Source organism: Chiloscyllium punctatum, chromosome 3 (assembly GCF_047496795.1).
Source record: "Chiloscyllium punctatum isolate Juve2018m chromosome 3, sChiPun1.3, whole genome shotgun sequence".
Classification (NCBI taxonomy): domain Eukaryota; kingdom Metazoa; phylum Chordata; class Chondrichthyes; order Orectolobiformes; family Hemiscylliidae; genus Chiloscyllium; species Chiloscyllium punctatum.
The window spans coordinates 22,601,056-22,618,167 of NC_092741.1; positions in this window are offsets into that span (position 1 = coordinate 22,601,056).

Here is a 17,112-nt window from a genome sequence, read left to right on the forward strand (position 1 = left end):
GACTTGAAGTATTATTTCTAACACAAAATCCATGCCAAATCCCTACCCCAACCCCAAACCCAACACCAGACCTAATTGTAAGAAAGATCTGAGCCCTAAATTACCCTTCCTTGAGCCTGAATCATAATTGGCACAGAAATCCAAAGCCTGGACATTTGGGTTCAAACAACTAAACTAACCCTAGCTTAATACTTAGCTCAAATGGTCACCTCTACCCAAACTGAACTCTCAGTTTAACTGTAATCCTTATTTTTGCCTCAATTTTACCCACCGGATCAGTAATCCCTCCATAATCATAGGAACATAGTTGGAATGTCACTGGACTAGTTATCAAATGCCCAGGCTAATTTTCGAGGGATATGGGTTTGAATCCCAGGGTGGCCATCTGAAATGTTAAGCTCTTAATGGTGGCCATATAACGATTGTCATTCACTAGTGACCCCAGTGGCAAGAAATCTGCCACCCTTACCTGGTCTGGTCTACAGGAGACTCCAGACCCACAGCAATGTGGTTGACTTTCAACTGCCCTCAGGGGAGTTAGGGATGGGCAATAAATGCTGGCTCAGCTAGTGATGCCAACTTCCAATGAATCAATAAAAACAAAATGGTTGGTGAAAAGAACTGCAGCAGGTCAGAGGATTGACAATGGAGAGCCAGAAATTGGCAGAGCAATTAAACAACTACTGCAGTTCTGTTTTCAGAAAAATACGATACCAAAATGCCCAGTGGTGCCAGGGAGCGAAAGGTCTTTAGGGAAGGAGGAATTGAAGGAATTTAGATTGATAAAAAATGCTGGAGAAATGAAGGGAACTGAACGTTGATAAAGTCCCAGGTCCTCTATAAGACAGAAAATTACAGACTGATTAGCCCAACCTTGGTCGTGGGTAAGAATCCTGGAATCAATTGTGAAGGTTGAGATTTCTGAACGCTTGGAAGCTTATGGGAAAATAGGGCAAAGTCAGCATGGTTTCATCAAGGGGAGGTCATGCCTGACAAATCTCCTAGAATTCTTTGAGGAATTTACAAACAGGTTAGGCAAAGGAGAACCAATGGATGTTGTCTACCTGGACTTCAAGAAGGCCTTTGACAAGGTGCTGCACAGCAGGCTACTGAGTAAGATCAGGGCCCATGGTGTCAGAGACAAGGTGCTAGCATGGATTGAAGATTGGCTGTCTGGCAGAAGGCAGAGATGGGGATAAAAGTGTCCTTCTCAGGATGGCAGCCGGTGACAAGTGGTGTTCCACAAGGGTCAGTGTTGGGATCACAACTTTTCATGTTATACATTAACGGTCTAGATGAAGGAACTGAGGGCATTCTGGCTAAGTCTACAGGTGATACAAAGGTAGGTAGAGGGACAGGTAGCATTGAGGAGGCAGGGAAACTGCAGAAGGATTTGGACTGTTTAGGAGAGTGGGCAAAGAAGTGGCAGATGGAACACAACGTGCGAAAGTGTGAGGTTATGCACTTTGGTAGGAAAAGTAGAGGCATGGACTATTTTCTGAATGGGAATGGGGAGAAAATTCAGAAATCTGAAGTGCAAAGAGACTTGGGAGTTCTAGTCCAGGCTTCTCTCAAGGTAAACTTGCAGATTGAGTCAGTAGTTAGGAAGGCAAATGCAATGATGGCATTTATTTTGAGAGGACTTGAATATAAAACCAAGGGTGTACTTCTGAGGCTGTATAAGGCTCTGGTCAGACCACGTTTAGAGTATTGTATGTAGCTTTGGGCCCCATATCTTAGGAAGGATGTATAGGCCCTGGAGTGTGTTCAGAGGAGGTTCATGAGAATGGTCCCAGGAATGAAAAGCTTAACATAGGAGGAATGTTTGAGGACTCTGGGTTTATACCCGATGGAGTTTAGAAGGATGAGGGGGGATCTAATTGAAATAAACAGAATACTGAATGGTCTGGATGGAGAGGATGTTGGGAAGATTGGTAGAAAAGACTAGGACCTGCGGGTACAACCTTAAAGTAAAGGAAAGACCCTTTAGAATGGAGATAAGGAGAAACTTCTTCAGCCAGAGAATGGGGAATCTATGGACTTCTTTGCCACCGAAGGCTGGGGTGGCCAGATCATTGAGTATATTTAAGACTGAAATAGATAGGTTCTTGAGTATGAAGGGGCTCAAGGGTTACAGGGAGAAAGCGGGACAATGGGGTTAAGAAACTTATCAGCCATGATTGAATGACGGAGCAGACTCGATGGGCTGAATGGCCTAATTTCTGCTCCTATGTTTTATGGTCTTATGTTCTTCCATTCCCTTGAATTTATCCTGCCATTTTCCAGACCTCCGAGGCGTCACATAAGAGGATATTATTGCAAAACATGGTATTGGTTGTAATATACAGGCATGGACTGAGAAGTTTAGCAGACAGGAAACAGAGGTTACGAGCAAATGTGTCGTTTTCAGAGTGACAAGTGCTTTAACAGGGAGTCAGTTTTTGGAGCCCAGCTATTCACAATATATACCATTGATTTAGCTGAAGGAGTTATTGAGTCAGTCCAACTCATCCATGTCACCAGATATCCTAAACTAATCTATTCCCATTTGGCCCATATCCCTCTAAACCCTTCCTATTCATATACCCACCCTGATGCCTCTACTACTTCCTCTGGCAGCTCATTCTATACATGTCCCACCCTCTGTGTGAAAAAGTTGACCAATAAGTCCCTTTTAAACCTTTCCCTATCATATGGGGAGTGGGAGCGTGAGAGTGTGAGTCATTGAAAGCAAGCATACAGGTACAGTAAGCATTTAGGAAGATAACTGGTTAGTTAGCCTTTATTGCAAGGGGATTTAAATACAGGAGGAAGGAAGTCTCACTGTAGCTGTACAGGGCCTTGAGGAGACCACACCTGGAGAACTTTGTGTAGTTTTGGTCTCCTAACCTAAGAAAAACCATTGAGGGAGTCCACTGAATGTTCACCAAACTGATTCCTGGGATAGCAGGTTTGTTGAATGAAGTGAAATTGGGTTGACTCGGTCTGTCTTCAGAGTTTAGAAGAATGAGAAGGAATCTCATTGAAACATATACAACTCGGACTGTGCTGCCCGGACTGAATGCAGGGATGCTGATAGGGTTATGGCATCTTCTACTAAAGAAGACTGTGTTGCCAAAAGTACTGAATATATTTAAGAAAGCAACAATTTTTTCGAAGCTAGAGGTGTCAAGGGTATGAGAGACAATGGGAATATGGTATTGTGGCACAGGATTATCTATAATCATGTTGAGTGGAAAATGGGCCAAATGGCTTATTCTGGCTCTTATTTTCTGTGCTTCTTTATGTCGAGGATCTGGGAGACTAACTCGAATATTAACCTTAAATCTTATTATTTATGGATTCCATTTTTTCGAATGCATGTTTGGGTTACTTATCATTTTCCAACGATCCTCTCGTCATTGAAACTTCACTGATCAAGGTTCTGGAGAAGAAAGGAAAAAATTGAAGATCAAATCACTAACAAGCTGAGAGATGTAAAATATGCACAGGGATGTTCAGATAAAGCATGTAAGAGCACGTCGAAAGGTACGATTTTTATTTCAGTCCTGCTTGACTCAGTTCAGGGAACATGAGCTGATGCTGGTGTAACAGGCACAGAAATTACCTCAACGTGATGGACATGTCAGGCAGAGGCCCAAGTTAGATTGCATCGGGGCTAAATTTAGTGTCGTCACAAGACTTGGAAAGAGAGAGACGGAGGGAGGAAGAGAAAGCTGGTGCATAATGAACTGGTGAACAACCTTCAGTCGATAATGCTGACAAGCAAACATTTCGAGACGAACATGAGTGTGTATGACCCAATTTTTAAAAATTAACTCTTCCTTTGTCCATCCAATTTTCTCTCTCTCCTTCTGAAATCATGGATTTGGGCTGATGTGTGAGACTCCGATGAGTGAGAGGGTCATGTGACTCTTAGACAAGCGGTAGCATCTCCATGTTTCAGTACTGACAGTGGAGGGCTTTTGCCCGATACGTCGATTTTCCTGCTCCTTGGATGCTGCCTGACCTGCTGTGCTTTTCCAGCACCACTCTAATCTAGACTCTGATTTCCAGCATCCGCTGTCCTCAGTTTTGCCTCGCGACTGGTAAAAGGCTATTCAACATATCTGGAATCACATGACTGTGTGCACTGCCATTTTGAGACCATTGTCAACTTTTGTCTATTTTCACAAAGGAGTCGTGTTATTGCAGGATTCCAAGATTCATCAGGACTGGTTTAAATAGACAGTGATAGAGAAAGGACTAATCAAGTTAGTCAGGCTACATTTGGAATATTGCATGCAGTTCTTGTCGCCACACTACTACAAGGATGTGGAGACTTTGGACAGGGTGCAGAGAAGGTTTACCAGGATGTTGCCTGGTCTGGAGGGTTCTAGTTTTGAGGAGAAGTTGAATAAACTCAGATTGTTTTCACTGGAAAGTTGGAGGCTGAGGGGTGACCCGATAGAGGTCTACAAAACTATGAGAGGCGTAGATAAGGTGGATAGTCAGAGGCATTTTACCAGGGTGGAAAGGACACCTACAAGAGGGCACAAGGTAAGAGGGGGAATGTTAGGGGAGAAGGCAGGAGTGTGATGGAATAATCCCGACTTGGCTGGATGGGTGCAGCTCCAAAAACACTCAAGAAGCTGGACACCATCCAGGACAAAGCAACCACTTGATTGACACCACATCTACAAACATTCAATCCCTCTACTCTCGGCGCTCAGTAGCAGCCGTGTGTACAATCTACAAGATGCACTGCAGAAATTCACCAAAGATTCACGACCACTTCAATCTAGAAGGACAAGGGCAGCAGGCACTTGGGAATACCTGCAAGTTCCCCTCCAAGCCACTCACCACCCTGACTTGGAAATATATCGCTGTTCCTTCACTGTCGTTGGATCAAATTCCTGGAATTCCCTCCCTAAGGGCAGTGTGGGTCAACCCACAAGAAGTGGACTGCCGTGATTCAAGAATACAGCTCACCACCACCTTCTTGAGGGCACGTAGGGATGGGCTGTCCATGCTGGCCAGCCAGCAGCACCCAAGTCCCACAAAACTGCAGGAAAATGTTTCACACAGAGGGGTGGTAGGTGCCTGGAACATACTGCCAGTGGCGGTGATGGAAGTAGGCACATTAGCAACATTTAAGGTGGCTTGATAGACACATGCATAGAAGTGAACAAAGGCATAAAAACCGCTCATGGGTAAGAATTATCATGGGTCTGAATAAGAATTAGAATTAGCGCAGGTTCAATGGGCCAAAGGGCTGTTTTAAGTTGCATTGTATTATGTAACTGTATAAGTCACCTATGCGTTCCCTGAGTATCTGCACAAATCTTGATCAGTGTTCACTGTCATGCAACATCTGGTGTGACTCAATAGGTACCACTCCTGCCTCAAAATGGTAAGATTGCAAGTTCCAGGCTCCCATCGGAGAGTTGACCACGTAAACTGTTTTGCATCTGTCTTTACCAGCAAGGCAAATGCTGCCCAGACCATGGTGAGAGAAGAGGAAACTCAGTCACTGGTTTAAAATTGATAAGGAAGTGGTACTGAATAGACTGATGGTATTTAAAACTGATAAGGCAGCGTGATTGGATGACATGCGTCCAAGCATATTGACGGAAGTGAGAGTTGAAATTGCAAGGCTACTGACAATAATCCATCAAGTTTCCCTGAAATCAGGAGTGGTGCCAGATATTACGCTTTTATTCAGAAAAGCTTGTTAAGATAAGTCCAGCAATTGCAGGTTGGTTAGCTTAACTGGGGGGTGGGTGGGGTGCGAACAGCCAGAAATCGTGTTACATATTGGCACTAATGATATAGCCAGGAAAAGGATTGAGGATATAAAAAGTGCTTTCAGGGAGTTAGGATGGAAGCTGCAAAGCAGGACGAACAGAGTAGTGTTCTCTAGTTTACTACTGGTGCCACGAGATAGCGAGGCGAGGAACAGGGAGCGGGCGCAGCTTAACACGTGTCTGCGCAGCTGGTGTAGGAGGGAGGGCTTCAGATATGTAGATAATTGGGATGCCTTCTGGGGAAGGTGGGACCTGTACAAGAAGGATGGGTTGCATCTGAACTGGAAGGGGACCAATGTCCTGGTTGGAAGGTTTGCTCGAGTAGTTTGAGAGGGTTTAAACTAGTATGGCAGGGGGGGTGGGAACCTGAGCTGTATACCGGAGGTGAGAGTTGATGCAGATGAGGCAATAGCAAGAGGTAGACCAGCTCGTGGGAAGGATTTGCCTGGGAAGGAACCAATATATCAGTTAAAGTGTGTTTGCTTTAACGCAAGGAGTATCAGGAATAAAAGTGATGAACTTAGAGCATGGATCAGTACCTGGTGCTATGATGTTGTGGCCATAACAGAGACGTGGGTTTCTCAGGGGCAGGAATGGTTGCTGGATGTTCCAGGGTTTAGAGCATTTAAAAAGAATAGGGAGGGGGGAGAAAGAGGAGGGGGTGTAGCACTACTAATCAGAGAGGGTATCACAGCTACAGAAGCTTCCATTGTCGAGGAAGATCTGCCTACCGAGTCAGTATGGGTGGAAATTAGGAACAGTAAGGGAGCAGTCACCTCGTTAAGGGTTTACTACAGGCCACCCAATAGCAGCAGGGAGATTGAAGAAAGCATAGGTCGGCAGAGTTTGGAAAAGTGTGGACGTAGTAGGGTTATTGTAATGGGTGACTTTAACTTTCCCAATATTGATTGGAACCTCCTTCGAGCAGAAGATTTGAATGGAGCTGTTTTTGTAAGGTGTGTTCAGGAGGGTTTCCTAACTCAGTACGTTGACAGGCCAATGAGGGGAGAGGCCATTCTAGACTTGGTGCTCGGAAACGAGCCGGGGCAGGTATCAGATCTTATGGTGGGAGAGCATTTTGGTGATAGTGACCACAACTGCCTCACATTCTACAAAGCTATGGGGAAGGAGGGGATTAGACAAAATGGGAGGATATTTAATTGGGGAAGAAGAAACTATGATGCGATTAGACATGAGTTAGGAAGCATGGATTGGGAGCAATTGTTCCATGGTAAAGGCACTATAGACATGTGGAGACTGTTTAAGGAACAGTTGTTGCAAGTGATGAATAAATATGTCCCTCTGAGACAGGCAAGAAGGGGTAAGATAAAGGAACCTTGGATGACGAGAGTGGTGGAGCTTCTCGTCAAAAGGAAGAAAGTAGCTTACGTAAGGTGGAAGAAGCTAAGGTCAAGCTCAGCTCTACAGGGTTACAGGCAGGCGAGGAAGGAGCTTAAAAATGGTCTGAGGAGAGCCAGGAGGGGGCACGAGAAAGGCTTGGCAGAACGGATTAGGGAGAACACAAAGGCATTTTACACTTATGTGAGGAATAAGAGAATGGTCAAAGAAAGAGTAGGGCCAATCAGGGATAGCATAGGGAATTTGTGTGTGGAGTCTGAGGAGGTAGGGGAAGCCCTAAATGAGTTTTTTGCTTCCGTCTTTACGAAAGAAATGAACTTTGTAGTGAATTAAACCTTTGAAGAGCAGGTGTGCATGCTGGAATGGATAGAGATAGAGGAAGCTGATTTGCTGAAAATTTTGTTAAACATTAAGATTGACAAGTCGCCAGGCCTGGACCATCGGCTGCTTTGGGAAACGAGAAATGCAATTGCTTCGCCACTTGCGAAGATCTTTGCATCCTCGCTCTCCACTGGAGTCGTACCTGAGGACTGGAGAGAGGCAAATGTAATTCCTCTCTTCATGAAAGGAAATAGGGAAATCCCCGGCAATTACAGACCAGTAAGTCTCACGTCTGTCGTCTGCAAGGTGTTAGAAAGGATTCTGAGGGATAGAATTTATGACCATCTGGAAGAGCATGGCTTGATTAAATGCAGTCATCACAGCTTTGTGAGGGGCAGGTCATGCCTCACAAACCTTATCGAGTTCTTTGAGGATGTGACTAGAAAAGTTGATGAGGGTCGAGCTGTGGATGTGGTGTATTTGGACTTCAGCAAGGCATTTGATAAGGTTCCCCATGGTAGGCTCATTCAGAAGGTCAGGAAGAATGGGATTCAGGGGACCTTAGCTGTCTGGATACAGAATTGGCTAGTAGAAGGAAAATATTCTGCCTGGAAGTCTGTGGTGAGTGGTGTTCCACAGGGCTCTGTCCTTGGGCCTCTACTGTTTGTAATTTTTATTATTGACTTGGATCAGGGGGTTGAAGGATGGGTCAGCAAGTTTGCAGACGATGCAAAGGTTGGAGGTGTCGTTGACAGTATAGAGGGCTGATGTAGGCTGCAGCAGGACATTGACAGGATGCAGAGATGGGCTGAGAGGTGGCAGATGGAGTTCAACCTGGATAAATGTGAGGTGATGCATTTTGGAAGGTCGAATTTGAAAACTGAGTACAGGATTAGGGATAGGATTATTGGCAGTGTGGAGGAACAGAGGGATCTTGGTGTGCAGCTACATAGATCCCTTAAAATGGCCACCCAAGTGGACAGGGTTGTTAAGAAAGCATATGGTGTTTTGGCTTTCATTAACAGGGGATTGAGTTTAAGAGTCATGAGATCTTGTTGCAGCTCTATAAAACTTTGGTTAGACCGCACTTGGAATACTGCGTCCAGTTCTGGTCGCCCTATTATAGGAAAGACGTGGGTGCTTTAGAGAGGGTTCAGAGGAGGTTTACCAGGATGCTGCCTGGACTGGAGGGCTTATCTTATGAGGAGACGTTGACTGAGCTCGGACCTTTCTCAGTGGAGAAAAGGAGGAGGAGAGGGGACCTAATTGAGGTATACAAGATAATGAGGGGCATAGATAGAGTCGATAGCCAGAAACTATTTCCCAGGGCAGAAATGACTAACACGAGGGGTCATAGTTTTAAGCTGGTTGGAGGAAAGTATAGAGGGGATGTCAGAGGCGGGTTCTTTACACAGAGAGTTGTGAGAGTATGGAATGCGTTGCCAGCAGCAGTTGTGGAGGCAGGGTCATTGGGCACATTTAAGAGACTACTGGACATACATATTAGATTAGATTACTTACAGTGTGGAAACAGGCCCTTCAGCCCAACAAGTCCACACCGCCCCGCCGAAGCGCAACCCACCCAGACCCATTCCCCTACATTTACCCCTGCACCTAACACTACGGGCAATTTAACATGGCCAATTCACCTGGTCTGCACATTTTTGGACTGTGGGAGGAAACCGGAGCACCCGGAGTAAACCCACGCAGACGGGGAGAATGTGCAAACTCCACACAGTCAGTCGCCTGAGGCAGGAATTGAACCCGGGTCTCTGGCACTGTGAGGCAACAGTGCTAACCACTGTGCCACCGTGCCACCCTGAATATGGTCACAGAAATTTGACGGTGCATACATGAGGATCAGTGGTCGGCACAACATCGTGGGCTGAAGGGCCTGTTCTGTACTGTTCTATGTTCTATGTTCTATCAGTGGAAAAATGACTAGAAACAATTTTTCAGGATAGAATTTATAATCATAAAGAAAATACATGAGGAAGAACAGGCAATGGAATTATTAAGGAAAAGCCACCTTTCTTCAGATCATAGCTAAATGTTACATATTGTCTGTAAAAGTCCTTTACAATACTTTTACCACATTACAGTTGCTATACAAACACATGCTATTGCAACTCTGACAAAACACAATCCTTAAAGCCTTTTAGAGGGACGCCCTGATCTTGAGAGAACTTTGAAAAGCTTTGGCTTAAAACCCATTGTAAGCTATCTATGCAGAAAGCTGACTCAGTGAAGCACTTAGGATAGCTTGTTTGACCATGAGGGGACTCTAAAGCACCGCTAACCAGACAGACTATTTTTATAGCCATATCGTCTGTCACATTCTCCAGTTGGTTATGAGATTTACCCAATGTAAGAACAAGAGAGTGTGAAGATGACCCCATGGATTCAGTTCATTCATTTATCACTCATGGACTCTTCCTTGTCACCTAAAGGAGAAGAGGAGGGCAATAAGTGTATGCTCTTTATGTGTTGTTTCCATGGAATTACAGAAGGAGATAGGGCAAGTGATGACTTCATGGGACTGTTGCTAGAATATTAATCTGAACAGGCAAAGGAATTATTAAGCAAAAGCCACCTCTCTTCAGATCATAGCTAAATGTCACATATCTGGGGACTTGGGTTTGAATCCTGCCATGGCAGATGACGAATTTAAGTTCAGTTAAAATCTTATTATGACCATTTTGGCCAAAAGCCATCTGATACACTCATGCCCTTTAGAGATGAAAACTGCTGCCTTTCTTAAGGTCTCTTTTGGGACAGTGGTTGTATCCCTACCTCCGGGCTAGATGAGCTAGGTACAAGTCCTACCTGCTCCGGAGGTATATCACAATATTGCTGAATGGGTTGGTTACAAACAAACAGAAAGAGTCCATTCATCCCATCGTATTTCTCTTCAATTAATGCTTTGAATAAATCTCACTTGCCTGCTCTTTTATTATTGTCCTGCAAAATTTTCCCCTTCTAGGATTTCTTCAATTCCCATTTTTGAAATGTTGAATGATTTTCCCAGGGAAGCCCTCATTTTGGGGTGGCACGGTGCCTCAGTGGTTAGCACTGCTGCCTCACAGCACCACGGACGCGGGTTTGATTCCTGCCTCGGGAGACTGTCTGCGTGGAGTTTGCACGTTCTCCCCGTGTCTGCGTGGGTTTCCTCCCACAATCCAAAAATGTGCAGGTCAGGTGACTTGGCCGTGCTAAATTGCCCGTAGTGTTCGGTGCATTAGTCAGGGATAAATATAGGTTAGGGGAATGGGTCTGGGTGAGTTACTCTTTGGAGGGTCGGTGTGAACTTGTTGGGCCAAATGGCCTGTTTCCACACTGTAGGGAATCTAATCTTCTTCTATGAATCTTTCAGGTAGTGCAGTCATAATAACTCCCTATATAAAAACTCACTTTTTCTCTGAAATCGATGCCAACTAGTTTCTGACCCACCCACCAATGGAAAAGGAACAAAACATTTTAATGTAATAAGAACAGGAAGTGCTGAAAGGCACTGGACTTGAAACATTAGCTCTGTTTCTCTTTCCATACGTGCTGCTAATCCTGCTGAAATACTCCAATTTTTTTTGTTTTGATTTCATACCTTCAGCATCCACAATATTTTGTATTTATTGCGTTGCTAGAAGATTCTATGATCCTGTTAAATGTCTCTTTGTGCCCTCGTATACATTAATAACTCCATTATACTCTTTAAATTAAATGTATCGACTTTCAACCTGACTCCCCAGTCTGGGTAATGAACATTGGGTTGTTTCCATAATGGGTGGACAGACTCCTTGGCGTCATGATAACAAACCCACCAACACACTAAAACAGCAGCTAATGAACTTGAAAGACCCCATACAGACAACAAGCAAAACTAATGTCATTTACCAAATGCCGTACAAGGACTGTAACAAACACAGTAGTGGACAAACAGGCAGAAAACTAGCCACCAGGATACATGAACACCAACTAGCCACAAAAAGACATGACCCTCTCTGACTAGTATCCTCACATATGATGAGGAAGGACACTACATCGACTGGGACAATACATCCATCCTAGGACAAGCCAAACAAAGACACACATGAGAATTCCTAGAAGCACGGCATTCCAACCGGAACTCTATCAACAAACATGTCGAGTTAGACCCCATTTATCACCCCCTGAGACATAGGAACAGGAAGTGACTTCACCACAGGAAATAACATCACCAACCCAAAGAAACCCGACCATATAAATAGAAAGCAGGAATTTTCAGCATTGCTTTGCGTGAGGTCCACTGAAGATGTTACCTAGTAAGGGAATGAAATGTCTGGAAATGAACCTTTCAATTCAGTGAGCAAACCTTTATCCAAAACCTCAACCTGAGCTACAAATCTTCTCAAAACTTGCTGGGTGGATAATGATTATAAACCCCAGGGACAGGGGTAGTGGGGGTGAGGGTGGGGAATGTTTTGGCAATAACATTATGTAGTAGGGAAGCCTGAGGCCAGATAAAACTAGGAAACAGTTGATAACTGTATGTAACGAAGGAATAACTGAATGAGCATTTGCTTGGATGTATAGAATCATAAAATCCCTCCAGTGTGGAAGCAGGTCATTCAGCCCATTGAGTCCACACTGACCCTCTGAACTGCATCCCACCCAGACCCACCCCATCCCTGTAACCCTGCATTTCTTATGGCCAATCCACCTAACCTGCACATCTTTGGACTCTAGGAGGAAACCAGAACACCCAGAGGAAATCCATGCATACATGGACAGAAGGTGCAAACTCCACGTAGGCAGTTATCCAAGGGTGGAATAGATTGGGGACAAGTGATCAGTTCTGAAGAAGGGTCACTGGACTTAAAATATTCATCAAACTTAAATGTGAATTCTGCTTTCTCTCCACCGATGCTACTAAAGCTGCTGAGTTTCTCAGGCTATTTTTGTTTCTGTTGTTGAAGTGGTGTTGGAGTTTGTGGAGTGACAGTAAAATTAGTACTCTGACTAAAACTGTATATGCCTGGAATATGAGTTGAGAGTGTGGTGCTGGAAAAGCACAGCACATCATGCAGCATCCGAGGAGCAGGAGAATTAAGAGTCCCCCATCTATATATGCGCAGTGAGGTGCTCCCTAATTATCCCTCAATTAACATTTAATATCATTTGTCCCCAAATCCACTGGTCTCAGGTTTCCCTACCAGATCCTGCGACATATTTATAGATTCCTTTTCCTATTTTAACATAAATTAATATATAAATAATAAGAATACCAGTGCTAAACAAATAAAACAGAAAATTCAAAATGATAATTCATTGTACAGAATAACAACATATATATCTTTTTTTTCTTTTATCTACTTGAGTTTGTAACTTTTCCATCCAGTATTCATCGGGGAGGGCTTATGTCCGAAACATCGATTCTCCTGCTCCTCAGATGCTGCCTGACCTGCTGAGCTTTTCCAGCACCATACTTTTGACTCTGATCTGCACCATCTGCAGTGCTCACTTTCTCCTATGCCTGGATTATATCTAGCCAGTACTTAAACTCTGGCACTGAACAAACAGAGTCATAGAGTCATAGAGATGTACAGCATTGAAACAGACCCTTTAGTTCAACCCGTCCATGCCGACCATTTATCCCAACCCAATCTAGTCCCACCTGCCAGCACCCGGCCCATATCCTTCCAAACCCTTCCTATTCATAATAAAAGCAAATTACTGCGGATGCTGGAATCTGAAACCAAAAGAGAAAATGCTGGAAAAGTTCAGCAGGTCTGGCAGCATCTGTAAGGAGAGAAAAGAGCTGACATTTTGAGTCTAACTGACCCTTTGTCAAAGGGTCAGTTAGACTCGAAACATCAGCTCTTTTCTCTCCTTACAGATGCTGCCAGACCGACTGAGATTTTCCAGCATTTTCTTCTTCCTATTCATATACCCATCCAAGTGCCTCTTAAATGCTGCAACTGTACCAGCCTCCACCACTTCCTCTGTCAGCTCATTCCATACACGTACCACTCTCTGTGTGAATAAGTTGCCCCATAAGACTCTTTTATATCTTTCCCCTCTCACCCTAAACCTATGCCCTCTAGTTCTGGACTCCCCGACCCTAGAGAAAAGACTTTGCCTATTTATCCTATCCATGTCCCTCATAACTTTGTAAACCTTTATAAAGTCATCCCTCAGCCTCTGACACTCCAGGGAAAACAGCCCCAGCCTGTTCAGCCTCTCCCTGTAGCTTAAATCCTCCAACCCTGGCAACATCCATGTGAATCTTTTCTGACCCTTTCAAGTTTCACAACATCTTTCTGATAAGGAGACCAGAATTGCACACGATATTCCACCAGTGGCCTAACCAATGTCCTGTACAGCCGCAACATGACCTCCCAACTCCTGTACTCAATACTCTGATCAATAAAGGAAAGCATTCTTCAATAAACACCTTCACCAAACGCCTTCTTCACTATCCTATCTACCTGCGACTCCACTTTCAAGGAGCTATGAACCTGCACTCCAAAGTCTCTTTGTTGAGCAACACTCCCTAGGACCTTACCATTAAGTGTATAAGTCCTGCTAAGATATGCTTTCCTAAAATGCAGCACCTCACATTTATCTGAATTAAACTCCATCTGCCACTTCTCAGCCCATTGGCCCATCTGGTCAACATCCTGTTGTAATCTGAGGTAACCCTCTTTGCTGTCCACAACACCTTCAATTTTGGTGTTATCTGCAAACTTACTAACTGTACCTCTTATGCTCGCATCCAAATCATTTATGTAAATGACAAAAAGTAGAGGACACAGCACTGATCCTTGTGGCACTCCACTGGTCATAGAGTCATACGAGTCATAGAGATGTACAGCATGGAAACAGACCCTTCTGGCCAACCTGTCTATGCTGACCAGATATCCCAACCCAATCTAGTCCCTGTCAGCACCTGGCCCATATCCCTCCAAACCCTTCCTATTCATATACCCATCCAAATGCCTTTTAAATGTTGCAATTGTACCAGCCTCCACCACATCCTCTGGCAGCTCATTCCATACACGTAGCACCCTCTGCATGAAAAAGTTGCCCCTTAGGTCTCTTTTCTATCTCCCCTCTCACCCTAAACCTATGCCCTCTAGTTCTGGGCTCCCTGACCCCAGGGAAAAGACTTTGTCTATTTACCCTATCCATGCCCCTCATAATTTTGTAAACCTCTATAAGGTCACCCCGCAGCCTCTGATGCTCCAGGGAAAACAGCCCCAGCCTGTTCAGCCTCTCCCTATAGCTCAAATCCTCCATCCCTGGGAACATCCTTGTAAATCTTTTCTGAACCCTTTCAAGTTTCACAACTTCTTTCTGATAGGAAGGAGACCAGAATTGCACGCAATATTCCAACAGTAGCCCAACCAATGTCCTGTACAGCCACAACATGACCTCCCAACTCTTGTACTCAATACTCTGATCAATAAAGGAAAGCATTCTTCAATAAACACCTTCACCAAACACCTTCTTCACTATCCTATCGACCTGTGACTCTACTTTCAAGGAGCTATGGACTTGCACTCCAAGATCTCTTTGTTGAGCAACACTCCCTAGGACCTTACCATTAAGTGTATAAGTCCTGCTAAGATTTGCTTTCCCAAAATGCAGCACCTCACATTTATCTGAATTAAACTCCATCTGCCACTTCTCAGCCCATTGGCCCATCTGGTCAACATCCTGTTGTAATCTGAGGTAACCCTCTTCGCTGTCCACTACACCTCCAATTTTGGTGTCATCTGCAAACTTACTAACTGTACCTCTTATGCTCACATCCAAATCATTTATATAAATGACAAAAAATAGAGGACCCAGCACCGATCCTTGTGGCATTCCATTGGTCACAGGCCTCCAGTCTGAAAAACAACCCTCCACCACCACCACCCTCTGTCTTCTACCTTTGAGCCAGTTCTGTATCCAAATGGCTAGTTCTCCCTGTATTCCATGAGATCTAACCTTGCTAATCAGTCTCCCATGGGGAACCTATGAGACGGGTTTATAATCTGACTAATTGTCTCCCAATCATTTTTCCTCCCTGTTCTTGCTTAGTGCAAATACTTTCACTTCTGATTCACTTTACCTTCTGGTGTGAAGGTCCCACTCCAGACATTTGTGATGCATAACCAAAACAGACAGGCCAGAGCAGTACTGAGGGAATGCTGCACTGTTTGAGTTATTGTCTTTTAGGTGAGGTGCTGAACTGAATCCCTGACTTCCAGCGACATAGTTGACAAAATTAATCCCATTTCCTGGTCAAAATTTACGCCGCATTGCTAAAGCAGAAACTGAAATGGATGGGCCATGTAAACACAATGGCTACAAGAAGAGGTCAGAGGTTAGGAATACAAGGGGGACTAATTCACCTCCTGACTCCCCAAAGCCTGTCCCACCGTCTCCAAGGCATAAGTCAGGAGTGCGGTGGAACATTCCCCGCTTAGCTGGATGGGTGCAGCTCCAACAACACCCAAGAAACTTGACACCATCCAGGACAAAGCCTATTGATCAACGCCACATCCACAAGCATCCACACCCTCCACCAATGCTCAGTAACAGCAGTATGTACCATTTACAAGATTCACTGCAGAAATTCACCAAAGATCCTTAGACAGCACCTTCTAAACCCAAGGCTGCTATTATTTAGAAGGACAAAGGCAGCAGATACATGGGAACACAACCGCCTGCAAGTTCCCCTCCAAGCCACTTACCATCCTGACTTGGAAATATATTGCCATTCCCTCAGAGGCAATGGATCAAAATCTTGGAATTCCGTCCCTGAGGACATTGTGGGTCAACCCACGGCAGGTGGAGTGCAGCAGTTCAAGAAGGCAGCTCACCACCATCTTCTCAACGGGCAACTAGGGATGGCAAATACGTGTTGCTACACCAAGCAACACCCATGTCTCACAAGTGAATAAAAAAAGGCAATTGGGTTATTATCATATTGCTGGGAGTTTGCTGTGTGTAAATTCCTCCATTAGAACAGTGACTACACTTCAAGAGTTCTTCAGTGGCTGTAAAGTGCTGTAGGGCATCCCGAGGTTGTGAAAGGTGCTATACAAATGAAAGCATTTCCTTCTAACTGATATAACCTTAAAGTTGCTTTGTCAAGCTTGGAGTGTCACTTTAAAAATGATAAATTCCCAGTGTAACCTATCCCTTTCCAGTGTCTTCATACAGATCAGGAAATAAAATTGTAGACATGGGGAAGCATGCAGATTTGAATACTCAGTACATAATAGTTGGAAATTGTGACTGCAGCCGCCTCTATCTCCCTCTGTCTGAGTCCTGCTCCTCACCCTCTCAGTCACTCTGACCATGTGAGTGAAAGCTGGCTGACAGTGGGTTCTCACACGATCGAAGACCATGTGTGGTGTCCTCAGCTGATAATGCCGACTGCATGCTCTGTTGTTTTAGCCGGCACAGGCTCTGGAGGCTTTGAATACTTCTGGCTGCACTCCACGTTCTCCGTGCCAAGTCCAAATGTCAGCAGCCCTGCTAAATTTATCCCAACCCCATTGCACCTAGGTCCTAATCAGTGAACAACAGTTTCTATAAATGGAAAGGTAGCACCAGATGCTGACATGAATATAGCTGCTCCCAGTTGGCATCAGGAAGGCACCTGACCACTATT